General features: G+C 44.8%; 1 long non-coding RNA gene across 1 annotated transcript in view; it reads left to right on the top strand.

The window, feature by feature from the left end:
* Nucleotides 1-16,553, top strand: part of LOC142010226 (uncharacterized) — a 36,787-nt gene extending 20,234 nt beyond the window's left edge. Inside the window, exons 2-3 of the long non-coding RNA XR_012644734.1 lie at nucleotides 15,195-15,313; nucleotides 16,450-16,553. This is a non-coding gene — a long non-coding RNA (uncharacterized LOC142010226). The remainder of the gene's footprint in view (nucleotides 1-15,194; nucleotides 15,314-16,449) is intronic.
* Nucleotides 16,554-17,513: the final 960 nt, after the last annotated feature.

The raw sequence follows: 17,513 nt of genomic DNA, 5'->3' as shown, positions 1-17,513 counted from the left end.
GACCATTGTTAGAGCAGGAAAGTGGAGGAGGACTCCAAAAGCTTGTCTTCCTGTTATTCCTCTTCAGAAAAGCAGCTCCTGGCTAGTGTAATAACACAGCCCATGTGTCATGAGCCCAGCTTTAACCCTTGGATCTTCCACACCAAAAGCACATGCCTCAACCAAAAGAGCCGGCGAAGTAAAAGCTACCGTCAGATATCAGTAGTCCATTGCCCTCTATGTGGACTAGCTACAAGAGGGAGATGTGCCTTACCTTTGTCTAGAGTGTTACACTAGTGTTCTCTGAGTCTTAGTCATCCTAAAGTGGGTAGGGAGTACGGGTAAAGAGCGAGGACTGTGGCCTTGTCTCTATTTGACATGGTTAGCATCCAACATAGGGCACTCTTTCCCTGCCCTTTGCTGAGCCCTAGTTCCAGGTGTCATTGTGCCTTGCAGAGCAAGCTGTGCCTCTGAATGTTCACCTCACCCCCTAGTTGTGCCTTAAAAGACATCCGAGCCCTTAATATGCACAGAAGCTCATAAATTTCCAATGAAGCCAAAGAGAATTTGGCATGAGGTAGAAGTGAGTAGGAATAGCACGTAAATAGCATTAGGAAATGTATATTTTTGAGTGGTTGCTATGTGCCTACTTTTCAAAGTGAACTGTCTTAGCTTTTTATAGTCTTTCCCCTTCCATCCAGCTAAAAAAGACATTATGAGCTAATTCACCAAATCTGTATAGGACGAATCTGAATCTTTCTTTCAAATTTCTGAGAGAGAAAAAAAAGTCACTGAAAATATGCCAAGATTGAGACAAGAGTGGGATTTTTAATAGCTGTTATAGATAACTGAAAATGGGGGTTATGGTAGACCAGTCAGGCTCCCAAATATAATGAGCTGGCCAGTTGTCACTAAAGTGTATGTAAGACAAAGGAGATCATTTTTCTGATCATTTTAATTTTTCTAATGAAGAACAGCTTATTGTCTGACAGCAGCTCAGGGAGTTGAAACTAAGGGCACCATTCTTGCCATGCACTTATCTGAATTGTGCTGAAGATCTGAATGAGGTTGTTATAGAAGTGGAATTCGGCCTTTTGGCTATGATCAAGTGTAATTAACTCCCTTCCTAGTAACTGAAATATTGCTATTCAGTTTCCAAAGAGGAAAGTCTTCATTTTTTAGCTGGGTGTGGACCCACCCTGTATGTATCATTGTTTATTTGTAAGATCATTTCCTTTTTTTTTTTCTTATCAGTATCTTTCAGCTGTAAATTAAAGATCCAAGCTGTGACGCAGTTACTGGGCTCTTGATTTAATGATGTGCAGGGTTCCTCACACGAAACTTTGAAGCAGGCTTTGTTGGATAATTAGTGAGGGGAGAGAAAAAAGACTTCTGCAGTTTCATGGGACAGCTGAATCTTGGTGTAACACCACTGAAGACGGTGGGATTAGATCAGGGATGATGTAGGTGCAGTTTACAGTAAATAATTTTTATATATTGTGTTGCTATAGCACACTTCATGCTTTGGGCTCGAAAGAGATATACAAATGATGACCACCTTGAACAGAGATGTGATTCTGGAAGGGGCGTGTGTGTGTGTAAGAGCTGTACACTTGGAGGTGGCAGGGACAGCAGAGACCAGGGTAAGTAGGATGCAAGCTATGAGCTTGGCCAAGCACCACCAGATCTCAGAACTAAGCGTATTGGCCTAAGGTGGATGTATTATGGAACCTACAGTTTGTGCTGTCTGCCATTTGTAACTGTCCTACACCCACCAAACAAATAAATGAGTTGAGGGAGATTTTGAGGCCAGGTAGCTCTTAGGGAATCATAGTCTGCTTGGTTCCTACAGAATCAGTGCTGTGAAGGGTAGTAAAAGGGAGGGGCTAGCAGGCAAAAGAGCTTCCACCATGAAACCTGTCTAGCAACCGGTCCCCCTGGTCCCCTAGGCAGAGATAAAAGTATGGTGCAGTGCCCAGTTGTGCCACTTTGACAAGATCCGGTTGGGGCACTCCGCTGCAGGAAGGGGGGTGATGTGCTCCCAGCTAGGCTCCAGGCACTCTGCTACAGGCTGACAGGTTAAGGGACAGGTAAAAAGGGCTGTCTGGGGACACATCCCACACTCATCCGAGACTTCCCTAGCCACGAAGCCCTCCCCAGGCTGCCCTTTAGGGATAGCAGGGGGCCTGAAGGCTCCCCCATTCCTGTTACCTGAACAGTGAGGGCAAAGAATGAATCCTGCCCAAAATACAAGTTCAATACCCTTTCTGTGTCTAATCACTGGGCATTAACCACAACACACATTAAAGATAAACAAACAGGTAATGAATTTTATTGAACAAGAGAATAAACAAACAACATTATTAAGGTCCTGGTTGTCAAACATGAAAATGAATGAAGGTAGGTATTAGCCCTCCCTCTTGCCCATGCCTAATGCTGTCCCGAAGGCAGAGAAAGACAGTCAGGTCTAGTAGCAACAGGAGGGGAGAATAAGGCTGACAGCCAGGAGCAGCACCGCACTCGGGTCTGAATGGATGTTATGCTCTGCTTCCTTCCTTCTTTTTCTTGAGTTCTTCTCTTTTTCATACGCCGTCCTGTGTGGAGAGTGCCTGATGAGACCTGTAAGGACACGTGTACAGATGTGTGGTCAGTTCCCTAGCTGTTTCCCAACTCAGATCAATAGAAGGTTACACTGGCCTACGAGGCCTAGCAATGTATCCCTGCTGTCCTAGCCGCCAGATGAAACTGGCCTACAAATCCTAGCAGTATACACATGCTGCCCTGGCCACCAGTGGTCTCCTCTAGATCTTCTCTCTAGTGGCCTTACGAGGCCTGCTGGCCTGCAGCTGTTGCCCTAGTTACTGCTGTTGCTGACAGGAGACAATAGAGTGAGCCCTGAGGTGATTGCTTTACCCCTTTTCATAAACTCTTGTCCCTGGGCAGCTTCTGGGCAGGTGACCCAATCTCTCCGGCCTTAACTGCCCACCTTATCTGCGGGAAGAAGGCAATGACTCAGCATTAGCGGCTGTTTAAACAAAAACAAAAAAAAAAAAGCCAAACCAGAATCCATATTGGAAACCAAATGAAGTTCATTCAAAATACAACTGAACACCTTAACTCAACTCTACTTCAATGTTCCTACTCATATTGCTTGCTGTTCCCCTGGCACGCAGCTTGCCTGCCTGCCTCTCCCTCCTGGCTGCTGAGAGCTTTCCTCTCACTGCCTGACAGTGGCAGCAGGGGACCAGCAAGCCACAAGCCATATTGGTAGGAATGGCAAGGGGGCTTCAGCCCCAGTTTCCTTAAAGAGCACCCTCACACTTCAGCCACACACACTGTTCCCCTCCCCTGCTCTGAGCCCCCCCCCCCCCCACCAGACCCCCCAGTCCTCTGCCATGAGCCTGTATTTCACCCCACACTCACATTTCTTACAGGTACTGTCAAATCACACCTCCCTAACCCCCTGCTCTGACCCCCCCACCCCAGCAAGGAGTAATACAATAGTACCTGTAAGAAATGTAAGTTACTTTCACCCCTGCTCCTGGGGTGCATAGGGCTCACGGACCTCTGGGTGTTTGAGGCTGGGAAACTTCAGCTTCTGTGAGTGGGATAAAACTCCTGCAAGTAACAGGTTTTGCTGGCTGCAGCTCACTGAATGCTCACTCTCCTATGTGGGCTGTGTAACAGGCAGGCGGTGTTTGTTTGATACACTGCGCTTCGGTAGTAGGTGTTCAAAAGGCTAAGTGGGTTCTGCTTATTCACTGAAATAGTGGTCTGATTGCCCCCACATGTATGCAACTGGAGTAAAGAGAACCTAGGGTGTCAGAAGAGCAATTTTGAGCAAGGTATGCTACAAGCAGCCAAGGGTGGAAGAGAAGATGAGAGCTAAACTATTGGTTTAGCTAAACTTTTATTGGTTTCTTGATTAATAAAGACAAACCCCAGCACAGTCTACTTCAGCTTCATCTAGTGCGCAGGGCTCTTCTGACAATACAGCACAATGCAAACTCAACCACCCCTGTGGTGGTGTGCGGGGAGGCTGGCAATCAACCTCTGCTCAACAGTGCTGGGAGGAAACTTTGATTGGAAACACTGGGGTCAACCATTAAACTTACTGAAAATTCCATAATGGGGTCTTCAAACCCTTTGTTTTTGAAGAGTAACTTCACTCAGGCTGCAGCTATACTATGAGATAAAATCAAATTTATTAATATTGATTTTGTAACTCTGGAATTTATAAATTCGATTTTGACTAGCCTCACCTCCCCACGTGCTCCTCACAGTCAATTTATTGCTACTGCACGCAATTGGCAAACATTAACCGTTGCAGTAGTGCATTGTGGTAACCTATCCCACAGTTCCCTCATCCCTGTAGCATTCTGGGTATGCTCACAGGTCTTTGACATCATTTTCCCACACTGCATTTTCCTTATTTCCCTCCCATGCTAAGCAAATGTCCATTTTTCCCATCAGAAGGAAGGAAAAGAGAGTAGTTCTTAATGGTTCTCAATCCTGCTGGAAAAGTATAATAAGTGGGGTTCCGCAGGACATGGTGCTGCCTGGCAGCATGGTCAGCACCGAATGGGGGTTTTATTGGGTTGGGGGCTATGCACGTGATGTGGCTGAGCATGGGAAAGACCCCAACTGCATGGCGCCTGTGGGGAGAGAGCAGGGCTTCGTGCACAAATGTAAACTGCTGAGAAGTTTCTCAGCCTGTTATTCAAGTATGACCCCACAACAGCCTTGTTACCACGTTGTGCAGTGGGACAGTGGCTGGTGCCAGGCAGTGCAGAAAAAAATACCAAGTGTAGAGACAGGACCACAAACTCCATGCTGGGGTTATTTTTAATGGGTAGATGTGCTCACAGCACTAATAACAAAGGAAGAAAGCCATTTCTCAGGCTCTCATACAAATATGATCCCACAGCGACAAGATTTCTGGTCCAGATTTGAAATTCATGGTCTTCGTGTAACCGAATTCCTGTGCACCTGGAGAGTAGCGGCCAGAGCGGAGCACTGAGGGGCATCGTGGGTTACATATGGGACACCTCTGGAGGCTAATACATTCGATGTTAACACATGGCACTTCCACACCGGCTTTTAATTGCATTTTTGAATTTGAGCTTGACACTATATGCATCAGGTATCAACGATATTGTAATATCAATATTAGTGCTCCCTAAATTGAGCTAATGGCATTTACAGTGAAGACAATCACATGGTAATATTGAGCCAACGGCCTTAAATTCAAATTTATCTCATAGTGTAGACGCAGCCTCTGACTCAGTGATCACAGCTGAAGGTGGAATCTTGTGATGGAAACGTAAGCATTTGCTCAAGACCTCTAACAGCTTGGCCAATACAAGCCAAGCATGAGCAGATATTCAAGTTGAAAATAAGTCATAAATTGACCCTCTTATTGACCATGAGATTAAATAGAAGCAGATCAGAAAATATTCTGAAATGTCCTAAGAGAATGATTGAAACATATTAAGGTTATATTTAAGCAACCTGAAGGGTTGTCAAGTCAGTCCTTGTCTCTGTAATAATTAATTTAATAGTAGGGATTGTTTTTTTTGGTCAGGAAATTTAGAAAAGAATCTACTGAAGGGAAACTAACAGTGTAAATCCTGCAGGAAGTATAGTGATGCCAAATTTCCTGTACACTCCAGATGCAATTTCTGGTTTCAGGTGACACACTTCCTGTTGAGGCAGAAACCTAGAAGCACAGGAGAGGACTCTGCAGGCTGCAGTTACGCAGAGGCGTAGGAAGTTTTGTTACCTCATTTATGTGCATAGATGCTGTTTGTGATAAAGGATTTATTATTCTGACACCTTTTGGCTCATCAGTAAGTTACTGCGGAGGCCATAACCCCCAGAGCACTGTGCCTTCAGACTGGCTGGCAAACACATGCAGCCTCTTCTGGCCATACAACATAAGTCCTACACATCCTACACAGGATGTTCTGATGACTACTCTTCATATGAGGTTAGCTGATAGCAATGATGTAATAAACTATTAATGGATCTCCAAAATTGCATGGGTTTATCATAGAGGACAATGCCTCAGCTGCAGAACAGAAAGAATCACTGCGGTCCTGTGCCTAAGAGACAATCAGAGGCCCCATTAGATGTGTACACCAGAATGTGTCAATATCCACAGAGTGCAAAGAGGACTCACCTTTGAAAGTACCATCCAAAGATTCATGTACAGTGAACATCAGGGAATTCCATCAATCATCCTGGAGAATATAAGGGACTGAGTAGGATAACCACATTGCCCTATAACAAATATGGGACACTGGCCTCTGGGGGTGGGGGCAGGGCTGCTGTCCTATGTCAGGGCTCCTTGGCGATGGGGGCTGCTGCTCCAGGTGAGGAACAAGGGATGGGGGCTCTGCAGCCTCCAATGGGGAGGCACCAGGGATGAAGAGGACTGGTGTTCCAATGCCTCCCAGTGGGAGGGTGGCAGGTAATGAAGCCGGAGCTGCCACCCTCAAGTGTAGGAGACTGGGGAATGAGGCAGCCTCCATGGAGGGGCTCCCTGACTGTGGGAGCTGCCTCCCCTAAGTGTAGGGAACCAGTCAGCTGCCTCATTGTGGCGTTTGCAGGCAGTGGGGACTGCCACCATGGGGTGCCATGGAATGGAACATCTGCCCCCCAGAGGAGCTCCTCTGCAGCAGGAGCTGCTGCCACAAGGTGCAGAGCCCTGGGGGACAGGGCAGCCACCCAGTGGAGGGGCTCCCTGGCAGAAGATGCTACCACCCCAAGACACAAAGTGCCAGAGAACAGGAGCCCCACAAAATAAGGAACAATTTGCCCATTTTCTTAAAACATTTGGGATGCTTGTGAGACGGCGTAAATAAGGAACTATCCCAGGAAAAACAGGACAGATAGTCACCTTGGGACTGAATCAACATGACAAAGACATGAATGAATCTATGGTCCCTTGTCTTCTGAGTTACCGTGAAGTGTTTCATATATTTTAAAGCAAGAAGACACCATCATGATTATCTAGCCTGGCCTCCAGTGTAACACAGACCATAGAACTTCATCCAGTAACGTTGCATTAACTCTATAAATACTGTCTAGCTATAGTATATTTTTAGAAAGACATCCGGTCTTGACTTAAAGACTTCAGGTGATGGATCTTTTACCATATCCACAATTAAGTTGTTCTTAACATTAATTACCTCACTATTAAACATTTGCACCTTATTTCTAGTCTGAATTTATTTAGCTTCAGCTTCCCAGCATTGAATCTCACTAGGCCTTTTTCGTGACAAAAAGACTTCTACCATCAAAAATTTCTTCCCTCTGTAGATATTTGTAGACTGTGAGCACGACACCTGTTTATCTTGTATTAGACACATGAAACAGATTGAGTTTCCTAAGGCTCTCCGTGTAAGCCATATTTTTCAGACCACTTTTGTAAATATTTTCAGAACCCTTCCAATTTTGTAACATCTCTTTTTTGAAATGTGGACTCCAGAACTGGACATTAACATGGCATATAGAAGTAATACCATCTCCTTAGACTGAAGAAATGTGGAGAGTGAGGGACAGAACTGGCCCTGACTCTTTCCTTTGTTAAATTGTAAGTACTGGCAGGGTTTGTGAAAATCCTGTGATTTGTGATAAAGTGTGATTTTTTTTCTTACCTTGACAAATTCACTGCAGAGCTCCAATGATACCATTGCTTAAAGGGTGATCATTTAGGCCCAGAGGGATAAAATATTGAAAGCTAATGTCCTAGCTATAGAACCAACTGAATATTCACGAGCAAAGAAACAAGGGTACCAGAACAATGTGTATAGTGGGTGTGCTGAGAGCCATTGAACCAAACAGCAAATCCTATATGTGAGGGAAACCATTTCAAGCCGGGGGGGTGCGCCTGCACCTCAGGATCCCTAGTTCTAGCACAACTCAAAGAAACATTTTTAATAAAGAAATTGAACGCATCTCATGGGTTCTGACCTCTTCGGATTTTAGAACCTGCAGGTATTCTCCTGTGTTCTGAGTCTAAATTAATCAATAAATACTTTTTAAAAATGTTGAAATAAAAAAGAATTTCAGTCAGCAGGTTCTTAAAGGGAGTGAAGAGTTGAATAAACATGCAGTTCGGGTGGGGCCACAGATTGTTCAACAGGGAACTTCTCATCTGGTCAGTTGGAAGACAGGAAAGGAATAAAGAAACATAAACAAGGGCATTATACTTTCACCTCTATTTAAAAAAAAAAGTCTGTCAAAATCCCCAGTTCATCACAAATCTTTAAAGCTTCCATTGAGACAGATTCCAAAAATGGTCTTATGGTAAATCTGTCTGAACTTATACTGTGTACAGTCTCATGCAGCGAACTACATGGAGCATAGCAATCAGATGGAAGTGTAATTCACACCCTGGTGCAATGCATTAATTCCTAATACACTCATCCCTCACTATATGAGCACAAATGGTTCCCAAATTTCTGCTCGCAGGCAAAAGCTCATAAGATTGGCACTAAATTCCCAGTGAAATACATCTAAAAGTCTCCAATTCGTTCCAAATGCTTGTAATGTGATATAAACCAGTTGAGTTTAGGTACTTTTCTGATGTATTTGAATAGTTTGACACCAGAAATAGGATGTAGTGTATGTAGGTAGAGCAGGGATTCCTAGCCTATGGGTCAGGACCCAAACATGCATCGCATTAGATTTGTCAAAGGTCGGCAGCTGGGCAGTTCAGAGCTGCATGTGGCTGTTAAAGAAGCCATTTGCAGTTTCTTAACACTGCTGCCTCTGTCATTAGAGATAGCAATTACCTTATGCCTAGATGCTGAAAGCTTAACACTTGAGTTAATTGGTTTTAATGACTGTTACCTGCTGGAAGCAGGAGGGCTGAGAGAGCTGCCCAGCCTCACAGCCCCAGTGAAGAGGCTGCGGGAGGAGGAGGAATGTCTAAGGCTGGGGCCGTTTAGGGCTGTGAGGGTGGTGGTGGTGGTGATGATGAATCTAAGGCTGGGGGTGATTTAGGGATGCATGGGACGTCTAAGACAGAGGAAAGTTTGGGGCTGTGGGGGGGGTGTAAGGCTGTGGGTGATTGGGGCTGCTTGTGTGGTATAAGCTTGGGAAGGCAGTTTGGGGGCTGCTGGGGGAGTCTAAGGCTGGGATCAGTTGGGGGCTGCTGGAGGAGGTTTAAGGCTGGGGGCAGTTTGGGACTGGGGAGGGTTAAAACCTGGCTGAGTGTGAGGTCTGTGGGTCGGGGGGGGCGGGGCTAATACAATAAACCCTCAAGTTACCCAGGGATTTTCCTGAAACCCCTGTGTAACTTGAATTTTTCTGCAAGGGGAGGGGAGCCAGGAACCACCAGGGCTGGTCAGTTTCCTGGCTTCCAGAGTGGCAGGAGCTGGAAGCCAGCAGCCAACTGGTTCCAGTCTCTGCATGGCTTGTGGGACCGAGAAACTGTTCAGTTCATGGATGATCAGATTCATGTTCCCGCTAGTGCAGGGGAGAGAACCACGCTAAGAGCCTTCTCTCTCTCTTCCCTCCAGCCACAGGGCTGTCAGACAGCTGCATGTCTGAGGGAAGGGAGAAAGAATGCTCCGCCGCAGGGCTGCAGGTATCCCAGCCCTTGGCCAGGGACCCTGCGGCCAGCTCATATTAGTGGGGGAAGGTCGCTTGTCTAGTGAACATTGATAGGTATATATGTCCCTCGTTTTGGTGAGTAATCGTAAGTAAAGTACTTGCTAAATGAGGGATGAGAGTGTAATTGTTGTATAAGTCCCTTTCAGTGGGGTTAGGTTAGTAGAAGGAGAGCAGGTAAACAGGCATAGATTATTGGGATCTCTAGCTGTTGTACTCTAGTAACGGTGGGTTAAAGGGTGACTAATCCATTTAATATTGAAATTAAAGTAGACCCTCAGGCCCACTGATTTTCAGGCAATTTGTAGTGTCTGCAGGCAGCTGCATGGGGATGCTGTTACCACGTGTGCTATCACACTTTTAAAAAGCCAGAATGAGCTGGCAAGCCTCCCAATGATTCTACAACATGTGCAGCTCTCAAGACATTACATGAGGGGAACCAACACCTCACTGTGGTGATCACGTGAGTTTTGGCTTTATAAATTTTCCCTCAGTGACCTGTCCCTTACATAGCTGTAAATCCATCTCTGATGCACCCTAAAGAATGGTTTGTAGGTGGCCTTTCTTATGTGGCAACCTTCTGCAAATCAGGCTTCATGCACCGATAGACACAACAGTACACCTCCTTTTTGATTTTGCGCCAATTAATATCCATCACACTTTGCACTCTCACAGATATCTGATTTATCTGCATGGATGCATGTTAGCCATAGTTTGCACATCAGGATACACTAGTGCTGTCCAATAGAAATATAAGAATTGCCACAGGCTCCACCCCCTCAAAATAAGTACCCTACCCCAGAGCCAGGCACCCACCACCTATTCCCCCATCATGCAAACTGCCAGCAACTCACCAGAGCTGCTGCTGCCGGTGGAACCACATGAAGCAAGCCAGTCACAGCCCTGCGAGCTGAGCCACGGCCACAGCTGCAGAAGCCATGCTGGGGCAAGAGCCACAGAAGGAGCTGCCACCACCACCTGCTTGTCCCACCAAGTGATGGGGCGTGTACGCAAAGTGAGTGGAGGCCGCTCCATGTGTGCGGCCCTGAGGAGCCACATTGCGCCCCACCTCAGTGTCCAGTTTGCCACGTGTGGTGAGTGGCAAGTGCATTGGATACTGTGGGGAATACACCATAACTAGAGAAACCTGATCTCACTTTCAGAACATCTCCGATTCTGAAGCCCATTCCAATCTTTTTGCTACAACTTGTTCTCATAAAAGTTTATCCCAATCACAATTTGTCCAAGGTAGTGAGTAAATAATATCAGATCTTGGAGGAGAACAGGACAGCTCAGCATAAGCAGGGCACACACAGACTGATCGGGTCATAAACCATGATCTTCCTTGCGGGTAATACGGATTTGAAGGATCTATAAGTTATTGATGTCACTGCCATTGTCATCCTATCTTCCTGACAGTACAGCATAGTGGGGATGTGAATCATGAGCCATGGAAAATGGCAGAAGCGAGGCCTTCAACCTAAACAGAGGAAACATCATCCCAGCTGGATCAGGTCCTCTCTGTGGGGTTGCTTTTCCTTGCAATCACTGGGCTGGAGTGTGGCTTGGTATGTTAGACCAAAGAAAGGTATTAAGGAGCTGACTCCATTGAGCTAACTATCCAGACTGCAAGGAGCAGGGTGGGAAGTAAAGCAGACTCTGTGGGGCTGCTGCATGCCCCAGTGTTCGATCAGAAAGGAGAGGACAGGATGGCGGGACATGGGGAGAGTGTGCAGCATATGCCACCCGAAAAGTGTTAGCTAATGTAGCTATGCTGGTGCTCTGGGAGAGGTATGCCTCGTCAATACAAAACAGGTATAAACCTGGTGCAGACTTCTCCTCCTAGAACCAAGGTGGCCCGTGAAGGATCATAGAACATAGAAGGATCAAGAGGTCATCAAGTCCAGTCCCCTGCCCTCACAGGAGGACCTAGCACCGTCTATATCATCCTTGTTAGATATTTATCCAACCTGTTCTTCTATATCTCCAGTGATGGAGCATCTACAACCACTCTAGGCAATTTATTCCAGTAATTAACCACCCTGACAGGAAGTTTTTGTCCTAATGTCCAACATAAACTGCCTTTGATGCAATTTAAGCCCATTGCTATTTGGCCTACCATCAGAGGCAAAGGAGAATAATTTTTCTCCTGCCTCCTTTTAACACCCTTTTAGGTACTTGAAAGCTGCTGTCATGTCCCTCTCAGCCTTCTCTTTTTCAAACTGAACAACCCCAGTTCTTTCAATTGTCCCTTAAACGTCATGTTCTCTAGCCCTTTAATTATTTTAGTGCTCTTCTCTGGACTCTTTCCAATTTCTCCACACCTTTGCTAAAGTGTGGTGCTCTGAACTGGACACAGTACTCCAGTTGAGGCCTAATCAGTGCAGAGTAGAGAAGAATTACTACTCCTAGGGCTTGTCTACACTACCACCCTCCTTCAAAGGAAGGATGGTAATTAGGGTGTTGGGAGTTTACTAATGAAGTGCTGCCGTGCATAGGCAGCACTTCATTAAGCAAATTCCCCCCCACGGCAACTTCAAAGTACCAGCGGGTGCGCTGCAGCTAGACGCGCGCCAGTACTTTGAAGTTTAAAACTTCGAAGTGCTGGGGCAACTCTGAAGTCCCGAGTAAAGGGACGTTGCCCCGGCACTCTGAAGTACCGGTGGGTGAGCCGTGGCTAGACGCGTGCTGGTATTTCAAAGTTTAAAACTTTGAAGTTGCTGCAGGGGGAGAATTTGCTTAATACAGTGCTGCGTATGCAGCAGAGCACTTAATTAGTAAACTCCCAACACCCCCATTATTATCCTTCCTTTGAAGTAGGGTGGTAGTGTAGACACAGTCCTAGAGTCACAGTCAGTCTTTTGGTGCGCTCCAATTCAGTGCAACAATGTGCTGCCACTTGCTTGGGGCTCATGACAAAACCATGACTGCACAGTGAGTGCAAAGGGATCCATTTCCAGATAGCCAGGTTGCTGTTGAAAACTATCCAGCTTGTGGGGCCAACCACTAGCATTGTTGCAGCTTGAAATGCTACATCAGCAAAAGCACCAAGACCCTGAAAACTGGGACTGGTAGAGTGCAGACCCATGGGTTTCCAATACTTTTGCCTGAGTTTTGATTATAAACCCTCAGGTGCCCCATGCCTGTTTCTACCTTCCTTTTTAAGAAATGGGAATGAGTGAATTTAATGCTGGTTAAAGGTCCTGGCCAGACAGCCTTGGAGGCTGGAGTTCAGAATATGCTGTGGCGGTGCAAACTTCCCCTTCTCCACCAAAATGCCACAGTCCTATTCCAAAGGGAGTGCTCTAGGAGCAAGAGACTAGCTCAGTCACTGGCCTCCCTGCTCAGGCTGCCTACAACACTACTAATTTATGCCAGTGGCAGAGGTGAAAGGAGGGGGTGCCCCCAGTGAGCTGCTTTGGCAAGAACTCTCCTGAAGACAGAGCCCTTTGGTGGCAGCAGCAGGTAAGCTGGCCCCTGAGTACACCCCATCATCTACCTCAACCCTCACCTCCCTGTCTTGACTCCCCACATGCCCCAGTCACCTGCCCTGACTCCCCCGAACATGCCAATCCCTGACTCCTCCACACCCCCCCAGCCCTGACTGATTCCCTCAAACGCTTCCAGCTGAATTCAGCCTGGACCCCCCCGCCACAAATGCCGCAATCCCTGACTGTCCTACAGACCATCAGCCCCCTGCCCTGACTCCCGCACCCCTCTACACCCCAAACTCTGTGCCTGGGGCCCCACCACTCCATCCTATCTTAGAGGTACTATCATATTGCAACTCCCACAACCCCTGCCCTGAGCCCGGTGTGTGTGTGATAGGACAGTACCTGTAAGAAATTTAAAGTACCTTCACCCCTGGCTGATGGTGATAATGCATATTGTGACAATTACACCTGGTTGCTAAGAACTGGTGTGTGGCCTCAGCATATTTCGTACAAATCATCTGCTAGGAACAGCTGCAATCTATTTCTCACTTAAGCCAGGTTAGACTCTTTTTCCCAGAGGCAAAAGGTTTTGGAGCCCATTACCAATCTGTAGAACCTTCTACCTGCTGAAACATAATAGTTGTCTCAGTGTCAGTACCTTGCAAGCAAAAGAAATACATAATACAGAACAGTACCCTTCCAAGACCTTACTGAAGTACATTTTTAGTGTTGGCTGACGCTGCACACATAAGTAACCAATATAAGGCATCCGCTTGCCCAAAGGCATAATGTACAGCTATGTATCAGGTAGTCACCATTCTTATTATTCACAAATTTAGTTTTCCTTTTGGGTCACATCCTTGGAATAAGGTATGGCTAGTACATGTTCAAGTGATAATAAATAAATACAGAACAAAAAGGAAACAAATCCTGAGGCCAAATCCCACAAATCAACATTCTTAAAGGATTTCTCTTTGTTACTTTTCCATTTTACAGTCAACTATTTCATATCCGGCATTCTATTACCCTGAACTTTCAAATAACTGGCATTTTACCCATAAATACATTTTAATTTCATTTTCCATAAGTACAGTATAGTGAGAGTAAATACAAATAAATACATCAAATACAGTACGGGGGTGGCCACACTACAGAGATCTTTTGAAAGACGCTCTTCCAAAAGATCTCTTCTGAAAGAACTTCTTTCGAAAGAGTGCATCCACACACTTGATCTGCTCTTTCGAAAGAGAGCATCCACACAGCCCCTGGTCTTTCAAAAGAATGGGCCTGGGATCGAAAATGAAGACTGTTCTTTTACAAGAAGGGCCCTGCGGAGCACCTACATGTGTTTTCTTTTGAAAGAAGCTTTCGAAAGGAGGCGCTCTTCCTGAAAAGGGGAAAGGAAGAGTGATTTCAAAAGGAGCATCACATTCTTTCGCTTTACTTTCGAAAAAACGTGTTTTGCGTGTGGATGCTCCATGGACAATTTTGAAAGAGTCCTCTTCTTGCTAGTGAAGACGCAGCCTGTAAGTTTACAGTGTACATTACTACTGTTGGTAAATAAAGTACTCTGCATACTTTTGTTTGTTTCTTAACATATAATCATGTTTTCTTTATTGTTATGCATTGCTAGGTATACTTCTCTATTATTCAAATATTCTGTATATCCAGCAACCTCCCTGTCCTGGAACTGCTGGATATGAAAGAACTTACTGTATACTGTTTCTCCTGTATGGATGTTTGACTGTTCAGATGTATATTCCAAAGGAGAAGTTCACAGTGAATAAGATTCCTGAGATTAAAATGGAAATGTAACAATTGCTTTCCTTATTTTCACTGTGGGCTTGATCTAAAGCCCAGTGAAGTCAGTGAGAATCTTTTAATAGGTTTTGGATCAGACTCTATGTGCAATACATATTACAATTGATTTGTGTGTGCTGAGAACATACAAAATTTTATTCTATTATTTTCCTTTTTAAAAAGGAGACATGGCCTCTGTCAAGTTCCTTTTTTACATTGTTTATGCAAAGTATATCCTAACTACCGTTTCCTCTGATGCAAACATAGCTGGTCTTTGTTTTGATATTCTTTTAACAATGTTTATAATGCTGGGGGCAGAACCATAATGTATTCCTAAGAACTTTTTTTCACTCTCTTCAGCTTCTCTGAGATCTTCTCTGATCTCAGATACTTCCGGAGTAACATCACTGAAGTGAAGTCAATAGAGTTACTGCAGAACCTGACTCCTAAAAGCAACTAGTCTCCACGGACAGAACAAGGTTGGGTGTAGCAGAGTTTCTACATGATCTTGTATTAGATAACTATAAATGTGTTTACATGCACATAAATAATTCCTTACATATTGTGTTATATATTTGCAGTCAGCCCTTTAGTTCTAACTGCAGATTTTACATTTCTCCCCATCAGGAAGCATCTTTTTTACATAACCCAGAGTTTTGGTTTTATTCAATATCGGACCAAACCCCTGGCATGGTATTCTTTCATCACACTCTAATGTCAATTTTCTTGCCAGCTTCTTCCTTGTGATAACACATGGGGACTAGAAGGGTTTTTGGGACTGGAAAGAACAACAGCAAGTGAACTCCTGAGAACCCATGAGGGACAATGTAATCTTATCCCCTTTTTAATATTTCCTGATAAGCATCTCAATCCATTCCTGAGAGCAGATGCCTTTTAAAAAATCCCAGGATTGTATTGCCTGCAAAGTGAGGATGGTTTCTGAGGTTTTCTATGAAATCCAAAGGCTTGTGCATTGCTTTTACCACAGAGGTTTCTTAATGTGTCTGGAACTGATCCTTGCGGAGGCCTAGCATACAGCCTGGTATTATCCAGATAAATAAGGACACAGATGCTGCTAGCTCTCCCAGCAGCAGTTACTGGTTACAGACATTTCAAAAGACAACATAATTTATATCATGCAGAGGAGATGTTTGAATCTGACTTGCTAGATCAGTGGAGGATTTTACAATGGCCATTGCTTTTAGGGATCATGAGACACATGCTCAATTCACTGCCTTATTTCACAAGTTTTACTCAAGTCAGACACCACCGTTTTCAATGGTTATAATGGAATGGTGAACAAAACCCACATTCAGCACTGAGATGAATCCTTGCAGAACTAGGTGACTGGGCAATAAAATGGCAGATGAATTTTTATGTTGATGAACACAAAGTGATGCATATTGGAAAACATAATCCCAAATATACGTACAAAATGATGAGGGCTAAATTAGCTGTTGCCACTCAAGAGAGAGATATTGGAGATCTCTTGTTGGTAGTTCTCTGAAAACATCCACTCAATGCGCAGCAGCAGTCAAAAATAGCAAATAGAATGTTACGAATCATTTAAAATGGGATAGAGAGTAAGACAGAGAATATTTTATTGTCTCTACAGGAATCCGTGGTACGCCCACATCTTGAATACTGCAGGCAGATGTGGTCACTTCATCTAAAAAAAAGGGTATCTTGGCACCAAAAAAGTTCAGAAAAGGACAAAAATAATTAGGGATCTGGGACACGCACCATATAAGGAGAGATTAAAAAGACTAGAACTTTTCAGTTTGGAAAAGAGGGGACTAAGGATGGATATTACCGGGGTCTATAAACTCATGACTGGTGTGGAGAAAGTGAATAAGAAAAATGGTATTTAGTTGTTCCCATAACACAAGAACCGAGAGTCACCAAATGAAATTAAGTCACAAGTTTAAAACTAACAAAAGGAAGTTCTGCTTCACACAACGAGCAGTCAGCCTATGGAACTCCTTGCCAGAGGATGTTGTAAAGACCAGGACTTGAGCAGTGTTCAAAAAAGAACTGGATAAATTCATGGAGGATAGGTCCATCAATGGCTGAACTGTTCATTTTTTCTGGGACACCGGGCATTAGCCACTGTTGGAAGACAGGATACTGGACTAGATGGGCTTTTGGTCTCACTCGATATGGACGTTCTTATGTTCTCCAGGCATTCTGAATAAAGCAGCTCCACAGAAAGTGGATTCCTGAGTCCATATGATCACCGTCTCTTTGTGTTCTGCTTGGTTATTGATGCTTTTCTTTTTTCAGAGGACAAGTATGTTGAGCTAGAGAATTCTGAATTGAGCTAGGCTGTGGTGGGGCAGATCCCCAGCCATGGCAGCCAGGAGTTAAAGGGGAACAATCAGTCCGTTTCTGGTAAAGCAGCACCAGTCTGCCTTCAAACTACTGCAGGCAGGATTTGTGACAAATCAGTTTGTGTATTTCTAACATGTAAATACCACAATGCAAGGAAATAGAGAAATAGGCTTTGCACAAAATGCTGACAAGTGCACGAAGAGCTAAACTGTGACTTGGAATTTACCCCATGCTCGGGAATAAGAACTATATTTCTTTGCCTGAGGCACCTAAATTCAGATGCACAAGTTGGGCTGTTGACCACTTATGCTCTTCCCTGGAACAGGTGGATGGAGATAATAGAGAATG

Source organism: Carettochelys insculpta, chromosome 3 (genome assembly GCF_033958435.1).
Source record: "Carettochelys insculpta isolate YL-2023 chromosome 3, ASM3395843v1, whole genome shotgun sequence".
Taxonomy (NCBI): domain Eukaryota; kingdom Metazoa; phylum Chordata; order Testudines; family Carettochelyidae; genus Carettochelys; species Carettochelys insculpta.
The sequence above is the reverse complement of the archived record's forward strand: the minus strand, read 5'-3'. Positions and strand labels throughout refer to the sequence as shown.